General features: G+C 36.9%; 1 protein-coding gene across 3 annotated transcripts in view; it reads right to left on the reverse strand.

Annotated features, from left to right (window-relative positions):
- Positions 1 to 20,126, reverse strand: part of Thrb (thyroid hormone receptor beta) — a 376,510-nt gene that overhangs the window by 209,192 nt on the left and 147,192 nt on the right. For all 3 annotated transcript variants that reach the window (XM_042679967.1, XM_042679968.1, XM_042679966.1), the window contains exon 2: positions 4,393 to 4,464. The gene's annotated coding sequence lies outside the window, so the exon portion shown is untranslated. The remainder of the gene's footprint in view (positions 1 to 4,392; positions 4,465 to 20,126) is intronic.

The raw sequence follows: 20,126 nt of genomic DNA on the forward strand, positions 1-20,126 counted from the left end.
TCGCTTCGTTTCAGAAGGGCCTCTAAGCTTGTAGGAACCAGGTCTGTTAGGGATCTCCACAATATTCCTCTATAACCATATCTCACCTTTATTCTGGGTGCCTGGCTACACTTTCCAGCTTTCTTTGCAACTAGGAGTCAGTGAATAAGATTGCAGGTAGTTGGTGGCTGGGAATTCTGGTAAGGTCCTTTAAAATAGGGAAAAACAAAAAATACAAAAAAAAAGTGACTGTTCATAGATGTCTTTTATCCACCTCACTCATCTTTCTTGTCTAGAACTTGTACAGGAAGGTTAGACTTCTAGCAGCTATCTTGAACCGACAGGAAACATGGAAGATAAGGTTGTATACTAGGAATGTTGATGCAGACAAAAGCAAGGTAACTTTAGTGCCTGATAATCATGGAAACGTGTCTCTGGCTCTGCAAAGAAAAAGAAATCTCTGTTTGTTTACCCCACTGTTATGAATGGTTTTCTGTTGTGACAGGTTCCAAATAGTATTTATTCTCTCGACAGGATATATTTGCCCAACATAAGATGCAGATTTAATTTCAATCTATTGCTTCTTTTCCTAGAAATGGGGCTTACAGCCTCACAGATCTCAGCCAAAGTCTAGTCCTGTCTTCAAGATAATGGAGTCTTCAGGCACTGCTCCATTTTCCCTTTGCTTTCCTTGTCTGGATACAGACAATGGAAATTACATGCACAAGAGAGAAATTGTTACATTTCTGTCAGCTCAATAGCACTGCTGTAAGAAACAGTTCTAAAATGGGAAAAAGAGGTACATCTCTAACCAGGATATTTTTCATTTGTGAAATCACTTATAAGTGATTGCATCATCAGTGGGGAGAAAGGAAAGAAGGAAGGATAGAAGGAAGGAAGGAAGGAAGGAAGGAAGGAAGGAAGGAAGGAAGGAAGGAAGGAAGGAAGAAAGGGGAGAAAAATTAGAAAAAATTCCAAAACTTTGGCTCTAGGACAATCATTTGCCTAAAGTCCCTGGAATGATGAAGACATATAATTTCTCTCTTGGTATTTTCCAATGGGTTATGTTGATTCTGGATGTCTTGAAGAAAGTCCGTTTAAATGAAATTGCAAAAAAAGCAAATTCTTCTCAAACTCCTACATGATATAATTTCATTTCTGCTGTCATGCACATTAATCTAAACTAGTTGGAGAAAATCTCCTGCTAAATTAAATTTGGTTTGATTAGGAAATTTGTGTCACGTGTAGGCCAAGCATGGTATGTGTGGGCTAAAAAAATGTCCTGGTTATTTAAAAAATTTGTTTTACTGATGACTCAGTTTTACCATTCCTTTGTAAGCGAACTAAATTTGTGCTAATGTGGATCTGTGTTGGGGGTGAGCATGGCTTTTGCCCTTTGTTGGGAAATCACTCAAGGAGTAGACAGTTTGTCCTTTCTGAAGAAAAGTAATACAGCCTCAAAGACTGGAACATTTGAGTATCTTCAAATTCTTCCTGCGCCGGCTCCACATGACTCTTCCTTGCCATTTCCCAACCCTGTCATCATTTCCTTTTCAAAAACATTTTCCCTTGCTCTTTTCATTTCATTTTTTCCCCCAATAAGCTTTAATTTAAAGGGGAAGGTTGGCTTCTGGATTGTTTCAAAACAAGAGAAAGGTGCTTGTTGGAAGCCTTTGGCAAGAATGCAGGTCCAAGAGCATTTATTTGATAGTGGTTGATACCTCCCGAAAGAAAAACATCGAATCTACCAACAGCCTGATTTGTAAGTATCATGGAAGCCTCAGTCATCAGACGTTCTATTCTGCTATGACATGTGAGGGGACTTTTACATTTTACAGCACACTGAAAAAGCATTCAGATACATAGGAGTAAGAGCTTTTAGAAATGAAATTTTCTCTATTATTAATAGTACATGTCAAAAGACTACAAGAAAATAAAGAAAGGGACATTACTGCACAATAGACAATCCCAAATGAAAAGCCAGCTTCTTCTGGGATTCCTGCTGTTCAGAGTCTCACTGTGGCATATCACTTCTCCATCAACCATCAACATGGCACTGTATATATTTGCTCAGAATATGCAGGAGCACTAGGCCTTTTCCTGTTATTTTAATTACTTTATTTTATCTTTACTATATTCTGCATGGTCCAAAATTCTGGAAAGAGGCTCAGAAGATCTAGACACCAAGACTATCCTTAACTTTTGCACTGAGTTTGGATCAGTAGGAACCTGTAGAATAGTCCTGAATATGCCAGACCTGGACCCTTATCTATGTGCATAGCGTAGGGGACACAAGCAGAGTGTGCTGAAAAAAAGGGTCTCATTCTATATTATCTGGCTGATGTGTTTGTTGTGCTTGTCATGTGTTTTTTCCCCTCTGGTGGAACACATTACATATGAGGAATCAGATAGAAAATCCAGTAGCCAACAGATGGAAAACAAACTGCTTCTTGGGTGGGTGACCTGGCTCATCCTCACCCACCAGCACTGCTCTCATCAAAGACTTTTAAGGTGCTTCTTGGAGCCCTTAAAGCTCAGTCTGTGATACAAGGGGAAGGCAGTGATGCTTGGCCAGTGGAATCAAGCATTGGACCCAGGACTCCACACCTGAGCCTCCTTGGGACACACTGAGCCGTCCTTCGCCAGAAGACTCTCATATTAGTTAGTGCTTCCATTGCATGGAATGCTCAGATAGAATATTAGGTTGGAGAACAGGAAGAACACGGGGTCTCTGATCGTCAGAGGCTATTTATAATGACCTCAGGCTCAAATCAATGCATAGATCGGGTAACTTGAAGAAAGCAGATCAAATTCCAATACATAGTTGTAGTATTCTCATTTGTTATATGCCTAATTGAGTTTCTGCATTATTTCCCCTCTTTATTTTTATTGCCAATGAAAATGTCATTGAAAAGTGCGCAGATGAGTATTGACAAATGCTATGTAGTCCATAGTTGTATAAAAATACACCACACATTTCTTCATTCTGGAAAACTCCCTCCTGCCCTTGGCCCATCAATCATCATCTTTCCTCCCTGAGGTAATGATGGGTTTGACTGCTACTACTATGGATTAGTTATGCCTTTTCCAAAACTAGACAAAAATCGATTAACATACTGTGCACTCTTGGGTTTAATCCCCCATGTTTTGAGCCTGTATAGAAGTCTTTCCTTAGCTTTGTCATCTGTAAACAAGAAGTGGAAGTTCCCGGTGAGAACACTTGTGGGTATTGTGAGGTATCCTAGGTTTCTAGGTTGGGTCGGAGTTATCAGCAATCACCTTGATTGGGAGTGAAGAAAGAGGCTTAGGAGTGGAGACTTTGAAGGGAGGGAACGGCAGTCCTTTTCTGTACTTTACAAATTGTAAGATTTCATTAGGGAAAGGAGAAAAGCATTTAATATATATGTGATATATAATGTATACAATATGTAATATGCAACACACATACAAATTTAGTATGTAACATATGTGATACGTATTACATGTACAATATATGTAACATGATATACACACATATGTTAGAGACCCATAGGTCTCAAAGGTTCTTAATAGTTACTTCTTCATGAACATTTCATCTGTGACCAATGGTATTTTCTGACAGGAGAGCTGGGACTGGTTTGGAGGGCTGGGAGACGGAGGCAGCCAGACTGGGCCTCCCTGAGGGAGGGCCTAGGCGCTGAGCACTGTAATATTAGTACTGGTTACAATCAGATAGCACTAGCCCAACTGAGGTGCCCAGACAATAGGCCAGAGGCCATGGGTGAGGGAAGGCACAAAGACAGCATTCAAAAGACCCAAACTCCTGCAGCCAGTGAGCATTTCTATGGACTCCACTAGACCCTGGCCAAGCCTGAATGCGACTCTAGTGCCAGAAGGCTTTTTTTTTTTCATGGTGAGTTTATAAACTGCTAAAAATAATAAACACAGAAAGGAAAGTGCTGACACAACCCTAAACACAGACAAACTGAAACTGTTGTTCTAATAATGAAAATAAATCAAGCCCCAAATTATAATCCAATGTTCCAAACAGGGTGCTTGATTCTTTCCAACACATATCTCTAGCTAAAAGGGGAATCCAAGTTTATCACTAATGGATATCTACTACCCAGGTATAGTGAACCTCTTTTTTCTGGCTATTCTAACCAAGGCTTATCTAATTCTTAGAATGATTTTAGAGCTCAATAAAAGTATATGACAGGGGATGGCTGGATCTTTGTGGAACACAGTTTTCCTGCATACCAACTTTGCTTCTGAATAAATTTTTCACCATTCTTTTGAATACCTACACAATTCAAAACTATGTTAAATCAAATGCAGCAATGTCATAATAAGAAGATAATTCCTAGAATGCTAAAAAGTGTCAGTTAATAGTAAAAATCATGATTTTGCAAATAGTCAAGCTTGGCATCTGACCTTCTTATTCATAAATCATGTGCAGAACTTGGCATCCATGCAGGTCAGCCAACTGGAAACGAATCCACAGATCTAGAAAAGAAAAAAAAACACAACATAAATGTATGTTTTTTTTTTAAGTTCTTTAACATTTGATCAATCTGTACCTGCTCTTATTTATCTGTTTAAGTAGGGTCTAGTTTCTGAGCTGTCTCTGATTTTGAATAGATGCATACAGACTAGATAAAAATCTCATTCTGAGGAGAAGACAGTTTCAGGGGGAGGGACTTTATAGCAGTACAGAAACGGAATGACTTTAGTGGCTCCCATAGACTTACTTTTCTATAGAGTTTCAAAAACAAAATCTAAGAGTTTTGGATTCCCAAAAGTTGGCTGTGAGACAGGCATAAACATCAAAGTGATGAGAAATTTCATGCTGAAGAGTCCAGCTTCCTGTCAGAGGATAGTTCCCAGTTTAAATCTTAACAGATAAACTCTGTGTGTGTGTGTGTGTGTGTGTGTGTGTGATTTGGAGGCAATGCTAGATGGCACTGGTGACCAGGGGGCAGAGGCATCAGGGTATAGAGCCTGGTATGATGCAACTGAGTGGTCTAGACTCTGCTCTGGGCTATCATACCGAAAACACTGCACCGATATAAACAAGATTAGAAAGGCAGACAAATAACCCACATCTTTTGTTTCTCTTCCTGCAAGGGAAAAGGTCCTTTTCAACTGCAGTGCTCAGTTGGGCATCCAGGAATTGTTGGTCTCAGTGCCCTTTCACATCATCCTAACAGTAAAGAATTAAAACAAACAAAGAGCAAAAAAACACAAACAACTCCCATGATCTGTGGCTGTGCATAATTTAGAAATCCCAGAAGACCAGAGATTAATAAAAGATAAAAAGTCTGACTTCCCATTACCCTAAATTGACAACTGTTAATGTTTGTTGTTATACTTGTTCTTTTTGTGGACTTAAAAATATGAGTACAACCTAGGTATACTTTCTTTTGACAACCTTAACCTAAACTCAGAACATAAATGGGTTTCTCTCTCTCCTGGCCATTTTTAAAACTTGTATTCGCAAACACATTCACATAACCAGCACAACAGTATGGGGAGACAGGAGTTTCTGTGCCGGCATCTCTGTCTATACTTGACTCAGCAGCACTCATGGCTGTTCTACCCTGTGGATCCACAGCAGCTCTTTCCTTCCAACCGCCACACCGAATAAATACTCAGTCATTGTCTCTTCACCCAACACCCAACATTTATGGCACCATAAAAACGCTTGTTATGTCATTAAAGTGATTGCTGGTTATGTGTGGGTGTGCATATGCATGCAAGCATATGCGTGTGTGTGTGTGTGTGTGTGTGTGTGTATGTGTGTGTAAACTTTCTTTGTACTCCACTCTTGGTTCCTCAAATTTGGGTTCTTCCATGTAGAAAAGGCAACACATAGTAGTGAAAAATGGACTTGCTTCTTATTAATTCCTCCTAAAAGCAACACAGAAAAAGAGTTTGGAATTGTATTTGTCTATTTCCTTCAAAATCTCTGTCTATTGCTCTTGCTATAAACCTTCTGATTCAAGCGTTTGCTTTCTTCTCACTGTTTATGAGACCACCAGGAATGTTGGGAGTATGAGGCTGGGACATTTAGAAGAGCAGAGTGTCTTAAAAGCATTCTGAAAGATTAAATCAACACACCAAGAAGAAGAAGCTTGTTTGTAACCGTCATCATAGCTTTATGGCAATTATGAGTAAATGCACATCATTATCTTTGACATTCATTTCTAAAAATAAGCAGTGCCTTTTGTATAGACATAATATTTACCCTTCAATTTATATTTTTGAGAATTTAAATTTTAGACTTTGAGGAATATATATACACATATATATTCCATATATATATATATAAAGTTGGCTCATGAACATAATCTAAAAATTCTTACATAATGAACAATACATGTTTTTATACATAACACTCATTAAGCACACTGGATAGGCATGGTTGTGATAATTTTTCACCTAGTTTTGTGTAATTTAATCCTCATAGTGACCATATAAGGCAGTATTAACAATCATATTTTCCAGATGAGGAAAAGGAAAAAAGAGAAATGTTTAACATTTTACCTAAAGGCAAACAACAAAAAGAGATTGGCCAGGAATCTTACTTGGGCAGTCTGATGTTATGGGCATTACTATGAACACCTGGGAACAGCCTTGGGCTCTAAATAGCTGAGAAGAAACTGAAAAACTGTCACTGAGGGTAACTTCCAAATATTGCTACAATACAAACACATAGCATCTCATTCATGATGTCTCCAACTGAGAGCAAACTAAATTAGAATCCTTCAAGCAGACAAATTCAAAGTGATTTCCCCATGATGAAGGCAATTTAAAGAAGCAAGGTCAAGGCCCAAACCCTTCCAACTTAAACCCTTCCAACTTAAACAGACCCATTTTGCATTCTTCTCTTTAGAAAACAGAGAGCTGTGGACTTGTTTAAGGCTGAAAGGAGACTGCCCAGTTTTGTTTACACAAGATTCAAAGCAAAAATGAGAATCCCTCCCTGGGACAACTTTAGCTCAGAATGTGTGTTCTTTACACACTTTTAATTGGGGCTCCAATATATTAACAGTGCGGTTATTTTGGGGTTTCATAAGAATCTGTTTTGTAACTGAATCATATTTATATTTGGAATACATTTATTTCTGGGCATGAAACAGTTCATTTTATTAGGCCATCAACCTGAGGTGAGGTTGGCTCTATTTCCCATGGCTGCTCCCAATTAATGCAAATTGAAGGGTAAAGGGTATAAAAGGAATCTTTACCTTGGTTGACTAGTATGTTATTTATAAATCACTCTTTACAAATGTAACTTTACAGAAAAAAAATAGCAAATACATAATGTGTATGTTACTGCAAACTTTTAGAAGGATTAAATTTATATTTAATTTAATTTCGCAAGGTTAATATGGCAAAAGTTAATTCTATTTATCTAGGGAGCTGTCTCAAACTGTTTGAATAGCATTAGTAGCCTACATTCCTTTTGTGTTTGCTTTTAAAGGGCTAACTCAGTCTTTTAAAATTGTATTTTGACAGTTACAGAGTATCCCCTTATATCATTAAGCCATAATCACACTTATTGAAAGCCAGTGTAGACTTTTCTTCTACTATTTCAAAGTACTCTAATTTATAATACTGCATAAGTACCACTTCTCATATGTAAGCTAATGTATAGGACAATTAGCTATTTAATGAGAATGCAAAATTTATTTTGGTTCCTATTTCTAAATTAGACTCTTCAGAAGCAGCTTAAATTATATTTCATATCTAAAAGTCCTATTTCTCCATGCCTTTGCTAACATAACCAGTTATTAAATATTATATTTACCTATTTGATGGTAGATAAATGGAACCTTTGTTTTAATGCAGGTAAATCTTGAGTGAGTCAAGTTGAGACTATTTTATTTATTTATTTATTTATTTATTTTTTGTTGGTCTTGGGGCCTGAATTCTGGGCTCTTCAGCTCAAGGCCAGTGCTCTACCATTTGAGCCACAGCGCCAGTTCCAGCTTTTTCTGCTTATGTGGTGCTGAGGAATCAAACCCAGTGCCTCATGCACTAAGCCAGCTTCCCAGCCTCTATTTGAGTATGTTTGAAAGGTTTATTATTATTTTATGATATTTTCTTTCCGCCTGCTCTCTCTCCCTCCTTGTCTCCTTCTGTTCCCTCCTTCTCTTTCTTCCTCCCAATTGTCTATTTTTTTTTTTGCTAGTTACTTTCTTATCAATGCACTCATGTTTTGTATCTTCTACAGAAACAAGCTCCTACTCATTTGCTTTGCCTTTGTAAACTTTGTCAATGCAGATTTTCCCCTAATTTAAAATGCGCCTTCCTTCCTTCCTTCTTTCCTTCTTTCCTTCCTTCCTTCCTTCTTTTCTTTCTTTCTTTCCTTCCTTCATTCTTTCTTTCTTTCTTTCTATCTTTCTTTCCATCCTTTCTTTCTTTCCCTCCCTTCCTTCCTCCCTCCCTCCCTCCTTCCCTCCCTCCCTCCCTTCCTTCCTTCCTTCTTTCCTTCCTTCCTTCCTCTCTCTTTCTTCCTCTTTCTTCCTCTCTTTCTTCCTCTTTCTTCCTCTCTTTCTTCCTCTCCTTCCTTTCTTCTCTTTCTTTCTTTCCTTTCTTTCTTTCTTTCTTTCTTTCTTTCTTTCTTTCTTTCTTTCTTTCTTTCTTTCTTTCTTTCTTTCTTTCTTTCTTTCTTTCTTTCTTTCTTTCTTTCTTTCTTTCTTTCCTGGCCCTGGGGCTTGAACTCTAGGCCTGGGTGCTGTCTTTGAGCTTTTGTGCAAGGCTAGTGCTCTACCACTTGAACCACAGCTTCCCCTTTGGGCTTTTTAATTGTTAATTGTTAATTGGACATAAGGGTCTCACAGACTTTCCTGACCAGGCTGGCTTTGAATCATATTCCTCAGATCTCAATCTCCTGTGTAGCTAAGATTGCAGGCATGAGCCACCAGCATCACTTTCTTTCTTTTAAAAAGTTGTACTAAGATATTTAACATGAGACATCTTCCTGACAAATTTTTAATGCATAACAGGAGGTTGTTAAGAATAGGTGCAGCACTGTCTCTCTTATATTGTAATTTTGTTCTCTTGTACTGTAGTTCTTCTTACTGAAGAGGTTCAATCTATTTTCGTGCTGTCTTTGGTTCTGTTTGTTGTCCAGTAACTTACTTTGCCTAATTACCAGATTGTTATCAGCTATGTTGCTTATAGAAGTTTGAAGAAGTCCTGTGTTTTACGTGTTTCTATGCCCTTCTGTGATTACCACAACAATGTACCTGAGCTGGCCTGTTACCTAGGAGAGACACACAGTAGAGCTGACTCATAGCAGGCCAAGTTAAGTTCCTTTGTTGATGTACAGCTGATGATAGAAGCCTATTGGGGACTGTAAGAACTTAACAGGCAACCTTTAGATTCCTAAGCCAATAAATGCTAATAATGTCAAACTTCTGAGTTTTGGGATGATTTGCTATTACCCCAAGTAATGTTATTATTATTCACTAGTTAACACACATAGGACTCAACCTATCATACAATTTAGCAAATATCCATCAAATGCCAGCTGTACAGGTGGAGATTTATCTAAGAAGAAATATAGGATAACCTAAGTATTTAAATAGAGGAATATATAACGCAGGCAATTAGTTAGGTAAAGGAAAAGGTAGGTAGTCACACAAGGAGAAAGAGGCATCTAGGAACTCAGAAATGTAGGAAATCTCTAAACTACCTAGATGAGAATGAAGGTATGGTTATTACAGCCCTATGACAAGAGTTATCCAGACAAAAATGGAAAGGACCATGGAGAGAGAAGACAGTGATTAGTGAGGCTGGCTGAGTTAGAAGGAGGGAAGAAAAAGGACCCTGCATGTCCCCTTCCTTCAGCGCGACTTTCTCTTCCCAAAGCCTTCTCTCTGAATCCAGAGCAGGCACAAGCCTTAGGAGGCCTCCTCTCAGTGGGACAGTAAGGGAGAGTAGGTAAAGGATTTAAAGGCAGACAGGTACATACCCATCGGAATGTAGAAAGCCTGCACAAGGTGCTGTGCAGGTCCAATTGCCACAGCCACAAACCTAAGTGAGAACTGGAAAAGAAGGCCTGCAGTTGAGGAAGGGTCTGGCTATGGAAGCAGAGAGGGAAGGAGGTAGAAAGTGGCAGAGACTATGTCACAAAATGCAGGAAATCCTGGGGATAGCAAGCACTCTGGTTCAACTTAGAAGGCTTCAGATTTGGTATCTGGAAGGAGGATGCTGAGGTGAAGAGTGTGATAAGGCTACAAAGGCAGAAACGAGTCAGAAACCTGTGCAATTTGGGGTTCTAATCCAAGAAGATTGAGGTTTTGTTCTGAACACAACAGAAAAGGGATTTGAGCAGAGGTAATATGATCCAAATTGTGCATCAGGGATAGAAAATTGAGGGCTAGATTGGAGACAGGGAGACAGAGAGAGAGAGAGAAAAAAAGAGAGAGAGAGAGAGACAGACAGACAGACAGAGGAGAGACAGAGAGAAACCAGACCAGAAATATTAATTAAGCATAGAACTCAGGGAATTCACAACCCTCCTTAACTAATTTGCAGACATTTGTACAAGCACTCAATTTCTGGAGAGATGGTACATAGCTTTCTCATGGTTTTCAATGGACTCCATGACCTCCGACCCCATCAAAAACTTTTAAGCCCTTGAAGCAACAAAGACATTACAAAGTGTCTACTATAATTCTTTTAATGAGGATCAAAAAACACAACAATGACAATCAGAATGGAAACGAGAGACAGATACAAACATTCATGAGATATGATCTAGATGAACATGAACAGGAACAACAGGAACAGGAGATTCTGAAAGACTTAACTCTGTGTAACACCCACTTGTTGTTATTCCTTTCAGCATGGGGAGTGATTTATGCTTCAAAGACCCCTAAAAAGTTCAGGTAAGCATGAGCCAAACATGCTACCACTGCCCCGCCCCTCACAGACATTGCTAATCAAACACACCAAGCCCTTATTGCTGAGCTCAAACACAACCCAAATCCTTCAAACTAACATCTCAGCTCTAAGACTTTCCTAAAACTATTTTTATTTTTGACATCAACTAGTCTATCATTTAGTAAGGGTGAGGTACTAATGAACAGGTGTATTTATCTGAATGTATTACATGCTAATATGATCTGTAGGTGTGTATTTAAATACCTAGTTTCATTTAGTTACATAGAGTTGGATCGCTATCTATATCTTACCCACGTTTGTGAATCCACTTAATGTTAAACACAAAGCAAATAGCAGGTTTGAATTACGCTGAATTGGAGGAAATGGTTGCGCATACGTGAGAACTTATTCTATTATCAAGCTGTCACAGTGAAGTTTTAAAGTCAGCATATGTCAGCACGATAAACTATATGTGACTTTACTGGGTGGCAAATTATTAACTACAGTTACAGGCAAGTAGATTTACAGTATTGAGATGAATCACCACCCTTACAAAGTATGGGGATCCAGAGGTTGATATTTGAACATTATTATAGTGATTTACTATCTGACATTTGAGAAGAATGCAACTGTCAGAGCTGTCTTCAGTATAGGTCGATAATAAAAGACAGACTCAGATATACCAAGTTTGTTTTCTACCAGCAGCTCTGGAAGCATGGACACTGTGACTGTCTATATCAACATGAAGACTAAAGTTCACTGCAACACCAAACTCTAAAGTACAACCTGCTTAATTCAAAACAAACACTTTAGAAAATTGTCTATAGACCAACCATCCTCAAAATAGAGGGGAAAAATTGGAAAAGATTCCCCTCAGTAATTATTTGATCATGATTCATGATAAATGTATGTTTGTTTAAAGTCTTCAATAGATACACATATGTAAATCTAATCAAACAAAAGTTTCACAAAAACCACACTTGTGGGATGCATGTGCATATTTTCTATTTCATTGGACACTATTCATTTTATTTTATTATTCTATTCAATTCATTCCGTTCTTTTTTTTCCTATTCCACTTGACAAGCTGTTTCATTACACAAGTTAGTAATGACTTGGTAAATTGAATTTATTACCCTCTAATGGGGCCCAACCCACAGTTAAAAAAAAACAACACACTTCTGTAGCAAAATGACTAAAGTACTCCGGTTTTATTCACCAATGTAAACATATCCACAAAAGACCAATCCTGAAAACTTAGCAAGAGGGGGAAAAAGAAACCCTCTTGGCTTGCTCCCTGGTATCCTGGATGAAACCAGGGTTTGTGGAGCCAACTTTTGTACATGGTGGTTGACAATGCCTGCAAACTGAAAGGTAGAGATCAAATCCCCACTCTCCCTCCCAACACATCTCTTCCGCTAGGTAATTTATACCGTGAGCCTATCAAGCTATTCAAGTTTGCTGTCATTTGCTGTTCTTTTTCCAACAGCAATGGAAATGCAGCACTGGTTTACTGCATTCTGTCTTAGGTAGAATTAGATTACTTTCCTTTCCTAACCCTTTCAACAAAAATGGCATTCACCACTTTGGAGGGCCACCCCTGGAGGAACTGCAAACAAAGTGTGGCAGAGAAACTACTCCTTATGAAGGAGCAACCGCAGAAGCTGGGTCTAAGCTTGTCAGTCCACATTATACACAAGAACGTGCTTTGTGATGATTTCCTTGACTGAGTGAACACAATTGAAACCAGAGAAACATCATCAAAAGCAAAAACAAAGGACAGACAGACAAATCTTCATTCTGTCTATAGACAAAAAACTATTGACTTTGAAAATTAAATCTGTTTTTCTCCCTTCTCTTTCTAAAAGGACAAATATAGACAGATCATATGGTATTCTCAGACCACAAACTATTTGGGGACTGTATTGAAAAGTATTGTGGTTCTGGAATAGTCTGTTTTGCATTTTGCTTTTTTTTTTTTAATTCACTTTGGCATTCATCCACATACCGTGTATCCTCCTCCACATCCCTGCTCATCAAACCAATTAACAATTAATGAGGATATCAGAAGCCATGAGGTTTTTGTCTTAATCCAGTGCTTCTACTTATAAGAATGTATCCCAAATAGGTAATGATAGCTTTGCTTAAAGGGTTTGTGAGAAAGATTTCTCTATGGTATTATTTAGAATAGCAAAAGGTTAAAAGGATATAATTAGTTGCTAAAAGTGTGTGTGTGTGTGTGTGTGTGTGTGTGTGTGTGTTGGTGATTGAATGACTGGTGGTTTATATTCTGTATATTTACTTATAGCTTCTAAATAGTCCAAAAATCCCCACAAAAAACAAATTATGTTGGAAAATCGCTATGATCCACTGCTTAATACTGAACTACTGTGAAATTTTCTTTCTTTTTATATTGTTATTGTAGAGTTGGTATGCGGTGGGATTATAGTTACAGGAATCAGGTAACAAGTAATGAGTAAAATTTTTGTGAACCATGTCTCCCCTTCCTTTGCTCTCCGCTGGTTTTTCCCTCCCATCCTGCCTGTAAGATATCCATTCATTTTCCACATAGTGTCTAGTATCACTGTTGTATTTGTTCACCCGTGTTCCATATTGTATGTCCTCCATTACTCTCCCAAATACAAACTAACTAAAAAAAAAAGACAGAAGGAAAAGAAAACAAAAACATCAACAATGGCAACTAAAATGACTCGTTTCCTTTTCTTGGGGTTAATTTCATTGAATATTATTTTATAAAAGCTGCACATACCTAGAATGTGCCTATAAATCTACAAGTAAACACACTGAATGATTTTATATAAATATATATATATAAAATATATATATTATATATATATATATATATATATATGCATGAACCCTGGGACATGATAAATTATGTAGGACTAGACATTCACTTATTGAGGCCAAAGGAGGATTGTGAAATTTTCATGTGGAAGATTTTCTCCAGTCTAAGTGAGCCATGCTGGTTTTAGAGGGTTGAAGAGCCTGTCTGAGCTGGGCAGAACACAACTCTGAAACAACAATATCTAAGGTTCAGGCTTACCATTTAGATTAATTAAACAAGATAAATATCAAGTGTATGATGTGCTTGGAAGGGCACATGGCACATGAAAGCACAACATGTTTGCTGTTATCAATGGCCAGGGAAGGGCAGATATTTGTCTGGATTCTTGTTGAACTTAACATGAAGGCCCAGGAAAAGATGGGTTGGTTCAATGGACCCAAAAGGTATGCTCCGCATCTGGACTATTAGAACCAGGCTTGAGTACAGTAACCAAGTCATGGAATCAGCATAGTCCTCACCCAGGAGTATATGAATAAACAAGATGTGGTACAGATACTTCATGGATACCCCAGGCCATTAAAGAAAAATAGAATTTTGTCATTTGTAGGAAAAGGGATGAAAATGGAATTCATCATGTTAAATGAACAAGCCAAACTCAGAATGACAAATAGAGACTGTTGCCTTTCCTCTGTGTAATCTAGAGCTTAAGAAAAGACATGAGACTAGAGTGAGGACTTTTAGATAAAAGGAAGGGGACCAGCAGGAGGGAGAAAGGGGGATAACAGAATGTAATGGGAGGTAATGAATGTGATCAAAGTACATTGTAAACATGTGTGCAAATGTCATAATGAAACCCACTATTCCTTATATAATTAATGCATACTGACAAAGAGTGGGTCAGAAGAGTTTGATCATTGTTTTGATTGTGGCAATTCCTTACCTCTGTGTGTGTGTGTGTGTGTGTGTGTGTGTGTGTGTGTGTGTGTGTGTGTGTGCATTTGTGTGTATCAAATGGTATACTTGAACTATATCCCATTTGTGTCAATTAGACCTCAATATGGATATTTAAAGATCAAGATGAAATACTTTTGAGGGAAGCAATCCTGAGAGCATTTGTGGCCTACTGGTTAATACTAGAAAAATATCTAAAGACTTGATTTCTGGCAGAGGGAGATGCAGGTAGGATCTAAAAGGACAGGAAGGAAGGGTGAGCAATAGAAGTGGTAATTGCACAGTGAATCTAACTGTTGGCTGTTTAAAACAATAAGCTGCAATGTCTTATTGGATTTAAAGTGTACAGAAATCGAGAAAAGACAATAATAACACTAAAGGAAGGAGTGATAAGTATAAACTAAGCACTCCAAGCCCCCTCCACTTTTTCCAAAAGTGGTTAAAATCACAAATTGTAGCATATATCAACAGATGATCCGATTTTTTAAAAAATTTGTAGGATAACTGCTAAAGAAGAGAAAAAGAATAAATGATTAATAAGCTAACAGAAGAAAGATGCTTCATTAATTCCAGTTAAGGCTATAAAAAGAGGAAAATAAATGCTAAAGAATTGGGAGAATATAAAAACAAAATAGTAATATGATAACTATACTCTAAGCCTATAGTTTTTTAATTTACAAATAAATATATCGCATAATATACATTCTTTTTAATCTAAATTATCTTCAAAATCCCATTTGGGTGCTACTGAAATAAGACATGTTTTGGATGTAAGGATCCTAAGTTTTCAAGAAAAATATATTAGTGGATAAAGGAAGTAGTAGAGATACAAAGAGATATTTCAGAGTAATAGTAGAATCAAGACATAGGAAGATAAAGAAATTCTAGATCAGAATTATCAGGGCTTAAGAGATATTAAGTCAACACTGCTAAAACTAAAAAACAGCAGCTAGAATATCTAACATTGGTGTAGGAGATTTTGGCGTGTTCTTTGAATAACTAGGAGACCAGGCTGCCACAGATGAATGAAGATATGTGTGGAATTGTTATGAATAATTTGTCCTAATTGATCTTTTTAGAGCACCTGTACCAACAACAACAGACTATACCCAATACCGTTGAACACTGTAACATATATCAACAGATAATCATTTTCTTTAATTTATAGAATAATTGCTAAAGAAGAGAGAAAGAATAAATGACTAATGAGCCAACAGAAGCAAGATGCTTCATTAATTCCAATTAAGAATCCATATTACTTGATATATTTTTTTGTATCTTAAGAAACTACTGGTATGCTTAGAGTGTAATCTATCATATTACTATTTTGGGTTTTTTATTCTCTCAATTCTTTAGCATTTATTTTCCTCTTTTTATAGCCTTAATTGGAAGTTTGCCATGGACTGGAAAAGAAATAAATCTGAATAAGTTTCAGAGATCCAAAACTACACAGAACATTTTCTCTGACCACAGTGTAGCACAAACTAATATCACATGACTAAAAATTACACAAATGTGTGGAAAGTAAGTAATATACTTGTAATTAACCCATGATCAAAGATAAAGAATAATGAAAAGTAGACAGTTTTATTAGTAATTATAAAGAACACATGACATATCAATGGTGTGTGATGCAGTTAAAGGCATGATTAGAGGCAAATTTATATACTTAAATTCATAGGTTAGGAATAAAGAAAACCTGATAATCATTTACGTATACATATACATCTGAACAAGTCAAGTAAAGAATATAAAATTGAAGTGAACAAAAAAATTGAAGAAAGAAAACAATTAGACAGAAATTAATGACACAGAAAATAAAGGTATAATGGAGAAAATTAACTAAAAATTGATTCTTTAGAAATGCTAATGAAAGTTAAATATGCTAACTTGTATAAGCAATCCCAACACTCAGGGGGCTGAGGAAGGAAGGTCAGAAGTTTGAGACTATCTTGGACTACACAGTGGGTTTCACTTTGAGTTACATACTTAGACCCTGTCTCAACAAACAAAAAAAGAAGAAAATATTGATAGGCCTGTAACCAGAAAAAAAAACAAGAAAAAAAGAGAAAGGGAAGATTAACATGTGAAATAAAGAAGTGAATCACTCAAATTCTATAGACATTCACCGATCAGAGGATTTGTCAACACTCTATGGCAATAAAAAAATCATTAGAATAGATAAAATACTATTTTTTTCATCTTAAACAGGAAAACACAGAGCTGGAAAGGTGGCTCAGTGGTAGAGTGCTTGCCTTGCATGTATGAGGCCCTGGGTTTGATTCCTCAGTACCACATAAGCAGAAAAGCCGGAAGTAGAGCTATGGCTCAAGTGATAGAGCGCTAGCCTTGAGCTGAAGAGCTGAGGGACAGAGCCCAGGTCCAGAGTTTAGGCCCTATGACTGACAAAACAAACAAACCAACCAAACAAAAACAGGAAAAAAAACAGTAAAAATGAGAATGGGTCTTTATACATTAAAGAATATGCTTGGTGCTGGATGCTCACACCTGTAATCTTAGCTACTCAGGAAGCTGAGATCAAGGATTAATGTCAGCCTAGGCAGGAAAGTCTGTGAGAATCTTGTTTCCAATTATCTACCTCATCCCACTCAAACAAGCAAGTGGAACTGTGGCTCAAGTGGTAGAGCACTAACCTTGGACTCAAAAGCTCAGGGACAAACTGGGAGCTGGTGGCTCATGCCTATAATCCTAGCTACTCAGAAGACTGAGATTTGAGGATCTCAGTTTGAAGCCAGCTGGGATAAGATAAGTCCCTGAGACTCTTATCTCCAATAAACTACTCAGAGAAGGCCAGAGGTGGCATTGTGGCTCAAGTGGTAGAGTGCTAGCCTTGAGCCAAAGAAGCTGAGAGACAATGCTCAAGGTCTGAGTTTAAGCCTCAGGACCAGAACAAAAAAGAACAGAAAAGAATAGAAAAGAAAAGAAATAGACTTGTTCATCAAAATTGAATTATGAACTATTTCCCCAGTACTAAATAGCTTTGCTGGTGACTATGATCAAATATTTAATGTAAATGCCAAAGCAATCTTACATTCAGACTATGGAAAGATCATGTCTGAAGTCACTTTATGAGATGACTTTTTGAAGCCAACATAGTCTTGATCCCACAGCGGAAGAAGAGGATTGCAAACTAATATTCCCTGAATGACAGGAAAGTAAAGCAGACTCTGTTGAGGGAGACAGGTACAAATGGGAGTGGAGAATGTCAATAGATAGGGTGAATGATAGTGATGTGTGAGTTATATGCATGTCTTCATACAGAATGATGAAAGCTGTTGAAATTGTTTTATGAATGCAGGAAGGGTGTGAGGAAGAGTATTAGAGGGAGAGTGAATAGGATTAAGGAACATTGTATCCATGTAAGAAAAGGTCACAATGAAATCCCTCTTGTGCAAATAATAGATGCCAATAAAAATTTTCAAAAAGCATTTAACGGGAAAATACTACACAGAGTATTCTAGGATATGTTTATGAGAAAGTGGAACTGATTCTAGAAATGCAGGATTTGTTTAATATTGGGGAAATCAATTAATGTCAAACACTTTATTAAGAGAAAAGAACGAGGGGAAATAAATACATATAGGCATGTTAATGGATGGAATAAAAGCATTTGAGGTAATTTAAATGTACTCACAATAAGACATTCAATAGAGTAGATATACTGTGAAGCTTTAAAACTTTCCTGGTGGGGGTCTCATCCTCACCAACAGGCTGCAAACTCCCTTTTGGGAGATCTTTTCACAAATTCTCTTTCTTGCCTTTCCTGGAAGACATTCCAACACAATGGCACCCCTCATACCTTGTGCTATAAGATACATGCCCACAGTTCTCCACTCACTTGGCCCATCTGCTTATCTGATTCTGGTTTCTTGGTGCTAACCCCTCTTCCCATCACACTATGGCTACGGTATATCTTCTTCTCTAAGACCTGTGAGAATAATACATCCTGTAATTTCTTTCACATGCCTCAAGCATATGTCCATGGCCTTGTTGGGGTGATCCTTATAAACCCACAAGTGGATTTACATTTACAGCACAGTAGGGCTCGAAGGAAACATTCTCCATCTGGTAATATTGCACTGTATGATGAACATTATTGAAAGTTTTCTTCTGAAACTTGAAATGCACAATTCTAAAATACCTTTTATAATTTCCTCTTGAATCGAGTTGTTAGGCATTGCCTTAAGGATTAAAGAAGACACTGAAATAAGGACATTACAATAATTTTTAGAAACTTCCTGTATGAAGAAAACAAACTATTCCATAGAGAAATGGCTAAAACTAATAAATGAATGAATCTGGTCACTAGATAGATCAATATTTAAATTCAACTAGAATTCTATACATAACCAACAAACAACTAGAAAATAATTTAGTAAGTCTAAACTTTATAGTGGAATAAAATATCAAATATTTAAAAATAAATAATAAATATGCAAGCCTTCTGCATACAGGCTGTAATATTTTACCCATGGAAAGTGAAGGAGGGAATATGATCATACATGGAGAGTCTCAATATCCCAAAGATGTTTATTCTTCCCAAATTAGTACATTCTCTATCAAAATTTCATATGTTTGAGGAGTGGGTTTGGTGGAAATAAGTAAATTAATTCCAATATTTATGTGGAAAGACAAAGAACCAAGGATAATCAGGGAAAACTGAAGGAGAACATTACAGAACTCAATACTACCAGTGTTACAAGTCTACATTAATCAAAAAAGTATGATAGAAAAATATATCAAAAGAACACACCAGTGAACCCAGAAACAAATCCATTCACAATGTCATCATTAATTGTTAAAGGTGACCTTGCATTACAGTGAGAAAATGAAGTACTCTGAACAAATGGTGGTAAGTAAATATTTGTGTTATTTTGCCAATTGTGCTTTCTTTCACTTCATACAGAAAAAATATATCCTAAGTGGCCTTGTGGTCTATCTTCCAGAAGATAACATATTTTATGAATATTTTATGATTTAAGGGTAAAAATGGTTTTCTTAAGCAGGATACAATGAGCACTAAACAATAAAATGATAAAACAACAGAAAAAATAAAGGAAAATATGAAGATATTTTATCAAGCTTAGGAACTATTTTTCACCAACTGACAATTATTATTAGAAAGAAAAGTGGGAAATAACATTTTTAACACATATAACTACGAAGGAATTATATACAGAATATCTATATAACTCCTATAAACCAATAAGAAGATAAGTAATACATTATAATTTAGCCAAAAGACTTGAATATCCTCACATAAGAAGATACCCAATTGCAAGAAAGTTTATGACAAGGTGCTTAACCTCAGTACTAGGAAAGTGCAAATTAAAAACACAATGAGACACCTATATATACAAGAATGGCTAGAATTTAAAACATTGCCAACATCTAGTCTTGGAGGAGACATAAAGAAATAGGAGCTCTCCTATATAGTTGGTAGGAGTGTACTCAATTTTGATTGCTCTATAATATCTCCTAAACATGAATA

The sequence above is a fragment of the Dipodomys spectabilis genome, unplaced genomic scaffold, assembly GCF_019054845.1.
Source record: "Dipodomys spectabilis isolate Male_0828 unplaced genomic scaffold, ASM1905484v1 ptg000054l, whole genome shotgun sequence".
Classification (NCBI taxonomy): Eukaryota; Metazoa; Chordata; class Mammalia; order Rodentia; family Heteromyidae; genus Dipodomys; species Dipodomys spectabilis.